The sequence below is a fragment of the Diadema setosum genome, chromosome 3, assembly GCF_964275005.1.
Source record: "Diadema setosum chromosome 3, eeDiaSeto1, whole genome shotgun sequence".
In the NCBI taxonomy this organism is placed as follows: domain Eukaryota; kingdom Metazoa; phylum Echinodermata; class Echinoidea; order Diadematoida; family Diadematidae; genus Diadema; species Diadema setosum.
This window is the reverse complement of record NC_092687.1, coordinates 23,440,209-23,446,660: the sequence shown is the minus strand read 5'-3', so window position 1 is coordinate 23,446,660 and position 6,452 is coordinate 23,440,209.

Here is a 6,452-nt window from a genome sequence, read left to right as displayed (position 1 = left end):
TTATTGAGACACTGGTCTCAAGGAATCGTCATTTTAATGTTCCATATGTATTCACGTAGAGACGAGAGAATGACAATAAATTTTGTAGTATCTTCATTAGCATATTAAAAGTGATGATAGCATAGTTGTCATTAGACTGCCTGATTGTATACAACGTATAATCAAACATCTGTCATTTTGTGTGATTTTATCTATGACTTTTATTCTTCTCGTTCATTGATATCTCTTATCTTTTCCCAATCTCTTTGCAGACACTTGTAAGAGGAAAAGAAACAGTTTTCCAATACATTCGAAGTCTAATCAGAGATCTAAGGTTTCCCAGACAGCCAAATATCCTTTGTCTGTTAAATTTGGCCAAAACATGGACGTTGAACATTGTTGAATCAGCTAACAAACGGACGTATGCAAATGATGTCCTTAACATTGGACAGAGCGAGATGGTGAGGAAGTTAATTTAATGTAAAAGTGGAGGAGCACGAGTTTTAAACTCGACACTTTACAATATTTTTGTATTGTACATGTACGTGTATGTGAATCGTGAAGCTATTACCACAGAGTTCTGTGGCGATATCACGCGTTATGAGGGACCAGACATGCACAATGTTTGGCTGGTTTGTAACTGTAGATGGCGCCCTACTCAAAATAAAATTTCGTAGGATATTATGAGCCTTCCCCATTTCATTGTACCACAAACATAATTTATCGACTCGATTAATGAATGCTGACTGCCTGGTCAAAGGACTCTCATTCTTGAACCCTTTTGTGTCACAATTTGATAAATTATTTGCATTATTCGACGACTGGAACCCTAAGCAATAACGAATCATCATTGACATTGATCCAAAGCGAAAAGCGGTGCCAGACAACATTCGACGTCACACTTTCTTAAATACTCGATCACATTTCTTCATGAATGGTGAACGTGACGCCACGATACACAACGACCCGATTTTTTTCAATTTAGTTTTATCATGCGATTTTTTTTTTCTAATAGTCACCACACAGTCCCCGCGTAGGCCTACATGCTCCCCGTTGTTGATTTACTTGCGATCATACTATAATGTCTACTGTACTTTACGCCGCGGCGTGTTCAGACCGTAGAGTATAGTACAGTGTGTATCAAAAAAAGGTAATCAAAATTTGGAAGGCTACTATTTCATAATGTTAGCTATAGAGAGTACAAAAAATGAGCCCTTCTTTCTTTTATTGGTACCTAATTATGTTGACAAATGTCATGCATGACTGAGCACATGAACTTTAAAGACAACAATGACAAATTACACTTTTTCCAAGTTTGCGTGTAATGGTGAAGGAGCAATGCATGTCCCACTGCATGAATGAGATCATTCTGTCATTGAAAGTGGCCAAATAGGCCAGTCTGTCCGAATGTAAGTTTGTTTAGGGTTTTGTCCAGGATTTCTTGATTTTATGGTTCATAACTTATCCGGTTATGAGCCACCTATCCGGTAACTTGTCCCTCCGACAGAGGTCAACCTACATAGTCAATTTTTCTGTTCATATTCAACACAATAGCTCGTAGCAATAAACCATGTCTTGAATATGAAGAGAGTAAAATGGATAATGGTTCAGCCTTTAAGGGAAGGACCAAGTTGTCAACAATCTGGCCATGTCGAAGGTTACTAATAATTATGAAAGGTTAGAAGAAACCCTAAACATGAACCTGCAGTCGCGCAGGTTAGATTAATGAATTGACCACTTTCATTGACCTATGTCATAACCATGCAATGAGAAAAAAAAAAATGCAATTTGTCATTGTTCATAGTTCATGTGCTCAGTCATGCATGACGTTTGCCAACATAATTAGATATCATTGGAAAGAGGAAGATTTTTTTCTTTCCTCACAAGTGCGTACCCCATAGCTGACACTTATAAAATAATAGCCCTCCAAAGTTGGAGAACCTTTTCTTTTGATACGCAATGTATACATATTAAACGTCTGGTCTACTTCTCAACCGTCCCTCCTTCGATAAACAGAGTCATATTAGACATAGCAGCGTGACAGAAGTTGAAGAAGTTTGTTGAAGTTTTTAAGTGTGACTTTGCACTCTAACAGAATTCAATTGACAGAAATCAGCAAGGATTACAATTAACTGTAGAAGTTCCCGAGTTATTAGATAATCACACGGACATCTAGAATACTGCAATAAAAAAAAAAAAAAAAAAAAATCTTGTGTATCACGGGCTTCAACAAAACACGGATTCTAGTCAAAGCGGCACGTGTTAGTCTACCACTTTAGCTACCTATATGAACACATATCTCAATATTCTAATTATATGCTTTTATCAGTGGCATTGTATCAACAACTTATAAAAGTTAGATAAATTGATGTCAAACTCTCACAAACACAAATCTAAAATGCTACCGGCACTATACAATAATTCGAGAGCATGCATTAGCTTTAGCCTTTGTCATCTCGGGGTCAGACCTGTTCTATTACGGCTATCCTCAGTAACTATTCACTGATACTATCAAGGGCTGTGTTGTTTTTCAGTACATGGATGTTAGTGGTCTGACTTTTCCCTCCTCCTTGTCCTAATAAAAAGCGGGACCCATCTTTTATTTGGACCACTTTGTTTTGCTTTGTTTTTGATATCTCAGCCATTTCAAAACCGATATTTTGAACGAATAAACTTTTATGCCTTTTAGAATATTGTATGATCTTTAATATTTCATATAAGTGGTTTCTAATTATTTCGGAAAAAGATAAAACCTGAATCTATACCTTAACCAAAACTCCTTAAAACTTGGCTTAGACTCCCAAGAGTGTTATAGGAAATTAGCCGATAATACAGGGTGCCACGCACAGTGCCTCGCTAATATTATCCGCTCACACACTTTGACAGAAACACTCTGTGTGCACGTAAATGGGACACAGCAGTGGGAGAAATCTTTAATCGATCTCTTCTTTTGACATGAAATAAAAGAGAAAATGTTTCGCTCCAAACTTTTGTTCTTTTGTTGTAATAATATATTTAGCGACCTCATAGCATAACCCTGCCTCTGTCAGTCTGTCTACAGAGGCAGGGTTGTAGTTCTAATAATAATAATAGTGATAATGACTTCTAGGGTCACGGTTGTCGTTCTCATAGGGAGCTTTAGATTTTAGACGCGCGGACGTTCAAAGAGAGAGACAAAAAAAAAAACATGATTTGAGCGTGCGCAGTAGCGCGGATCAAGTTACTGCGCACGCTCAGATCATGTTTTTTTCTCTTTAAACGTCCGCGCGTCTAAAATCTAAAGCTCCCTAATGACTTCAAGGGCAGGATTGAGTGTGCAGGCAAATGGGAAAACTATATAGGTCTTCTTCGAAAAATCTATGATTTGACTCAAAAACTTTTGTTCTTGGGTTCTCATGATTATAGTAATATATGACTTTTCAGGGCAGGGTTGTCGTTCTAAAATGTATTGTAATAATAACTTCTAGGGACAATGTTGTAGTTTCCTGAATTATTGCCCAAAAGCATGAGTCCATTTCAATAAGATTTTTGTGCACCAACAAACCTAAGTGCTGATGACACCATCACTTCAGTTGATAATTTGCACGTTTGGTTACAATCGTTATTTCGAATGAATGAATAACGCGTGGCAATATAAATTCTACCTGTCCTGAATTCCACCAGTTTTCATCTGAAGTCTGATTTTGATGAGACTTCTATAACTTTGTCCGTGTGATTTAAAAGCCAGCTTAATGATTTTATTGAACTACAGCTAAATACATTATGGTATACGAGATGGTCGCAGTGAACTTGTAAGTCACCCATATGAGTTCAACAATCCTAGAACCCATCTCCAGATTAACACGTCTCAAGTTCTTTCAATGCTTTGTCGGGTGTCATACGGTAAGTAGGGGACCTGCGTCCTGATGGTCATTTACCAGCTTGATAGATCTGCGACGCGAACCCTAAGACGACGCAGCCTCCCTGGTTGGACGATGAAAACAGCAGTCTCGCGTATGTGCAGAACACCATTTTGACCTAATTATCGTCGTCTTATCAATAGCGTTCACGTGGCAGATCTAAAGCTCGGTATAATCCGGGAGTACACTCGGTAAATGAACTGCGCTGTCACCCACGGATTTGATTTTTTATTTTTCTTTGTTAAATTATTTATATATTATATATTATTTATATTTATTATACGTATTTTTCTTTGTTACTACATTGCATTGATGTTGTGTTATTTTATGTATGAAAATGTTGTTGGAAATGAAATAAATGAAATGGAATGAAATGATTCTCGTGGCTCTCAATCTGATCTCAAAGCACGAGATTTTGTCACGCATTGTGTCGCTGTGATTTAAATGACTAGGCCTATACAGTCATATCCAGTAGAAACGGAAACAAACAAAGAAACAATTACAACAAAACCTGCAACGAAGCATTGACTTTCATAAACATAACAAAATTAGACGTGTTTAAAATGTATCGCCATTTGAAAGGTAATAACTCGTACATACTGTCATGCATGAGGAAGGTAGTGCCTTTTGTGCTTTTCTGCAAGGTGGATGTCATTGCGACGTTTCCTGGGTTTTCTTCTTTTCTTTTTTCATTAATTCACAGCAGACGAAGACTTAAATCCCTAACAATGGATCCCACAAGGCTTAAACGTGGATAATGCGATACAGACCACAAGCGATTTACTGCAGTATAATTATGTAGAACAAATCTCGCCGCATCCTTGCCTCAGACGAGTACGAGCAAAGGGGCGTTTTGTTTTACCTCCGCGGTAAAAGGCGGTGTTATCGCCCCCTATTGGTAAAGAGTAAACAGACCGCCGATAGTCATTTCGCAAATACGCAACATGGACACTAAAATTCCTGGACCACTTTGGCGTTAGTTCGCATACGGTCATTAATTGTAGTTTGACATGATACAGCTGAGGCTAGGGGTGTTAAAGGTAGCCGCGCAGTAATGACAAATTATTTTTACATCACACTTGCCGTGCGTAATTCGATCCTTCTATGTTACTGAACAGCATCCGCGTTGCGTCGCAGCATTTTTTTTTTTTGTAAAGCATTTAAACTTTGTTTACTGACTTCATGACTGTGAAAGATACTAAGAATACATTGGTGTACCAGGCAGGGTAAAATGTGTATGGCCTTGGCCATTTTTAATCATTCACTCCCTTGGTCACTCTAGGTGGCTTACTATCTTTGCCAAACTTTGCGTGTATAACTTAAAGGCATAATTTACCATTTGCAGATGAAAGCATTAGTGCTATAAAATAGTTCTAAAATGTGAGTTAGGGATAGAAACAACCACTTTCAAAATTTGAATCCGTATAATCGATGTTAAGTGTTGTTAAATACACAAAATGTGAACAATAGTTATAATAAAGATTTTTCCAGACTAAACCGTATACAGTTACGGTTTATTGAGAAAAACCCTGATATCTCCTTATATTTTAGGTTTTATTGCAAATATTTCATATGGTAGGATGTTTTATGATACAACAGACCTACACATATGCATCAAATATGATATCTTGAAAATCTTTGAAATCACTGCTCCCAAAGGTAAACTGGACCTTTAAGAAACTTTGCAGCGGGGAAACGATGATGAAAGAACAAATCCCGACATGGACAGATTCAAGAATATCATTGTGTTAATTCGTATTCAATTAGTTTGTGATAAGAACCTGCCTTTTTTATTTTGTATAATGTATGCACACAGTTAATAAGTTCTTTTGATTATGGTTTATGATTTGGTAATCTAGGGACACCTTTCATCATAATTTATAATGGTATCATCAGGGACCTATCACAGATCAAACTAAAGAAGAAATGAAAATGATTATGTAAGAGAAGGACTCTTACATTAATGATACTATTAGCATTGTAGATGATTGCGTGTGTTCATATTATCGATTCCATGAGGGTGTTGTTGAATCAGAATTTGATGTAGACGCAAGAACTTCAGTATTTACCACTAAATAATATCAGCTTAAAATCATTTTACGTTACCTAGGAAATACTACCATATTATTTCTTAAAACATTATATGCAAAACAATAATTCAATTACACATATAGACAGAGAGATGTAAAACTAGAAGTATGCAAACTTGCAATGTATAAGGCCTATCACTTTCAAGTGATAAGGCCTATCAATTTTAAATGATACTCGATTATTTGAGTTGTCGTGCGTATTCAATACTTTTCTTTCTTTTTTGCAAAGGCATCTCAACATTTCGGCAAAATTGAAATATAAATCTAAGAATATAAATAAAAACATAAATTTCCGCAGCAAATATTTTCAAGGACATCTTGTAGGTTTCTTTGAGAGTACAATTTGGTTGAATGCGTCCTGTTGCGTGGTACACTCTGTCGAACCACTAACACGAAGTATTTTCAAACACGTTTCAAGTGCTGGTTATCACATATTTCAATCATTGCTCCTATACACCTTGCATAAAAGAAAGAAGTGAGAAAT